We start from the raw sequence: 250 nt of genomic DNA on the forward strand, positions 1-250 counted from the left end.
TCCACTTAATTTCCCCCCTCATTCATTCATTGTTGCATATTTTCCTCCCTGCCCCCCCCAGTTCATTTTTCTCTTTGAAAAGGAAAGAAAAAAAGCTTTCATTGTTCTACAATGTTATCCAAGTCCACAATCCACTTCCTGATATCACTTTGCAGCTCTTCAGCATGTGAGTGTTGATGCTCCTGCCCCAAGGGGATGTGGAACCCTGCAGGCCCAGCGCTTGCCCTGGTGATGCTGTTGACTTAGGAGG

The sequence above is a fragment of the Elephantulus edwardii genome, unplaced genomic scaffold (assembly GCF_000299155.1).
Source record: "Elephantulus edwardii isolate Elephantulus edwardi_28Jun2011 unplaced genomic scaffold, EleEdw1.0 scaffold00209, whole genome shotgun sequence".
Classification (NCBI taxonomy): domain Eukaryota; kingdom Metazoa; phylum Chordata; class Mammalia; order Macroscelidea; family Macroscelididae; genus Elephantulus; species Elephantulus edwardii.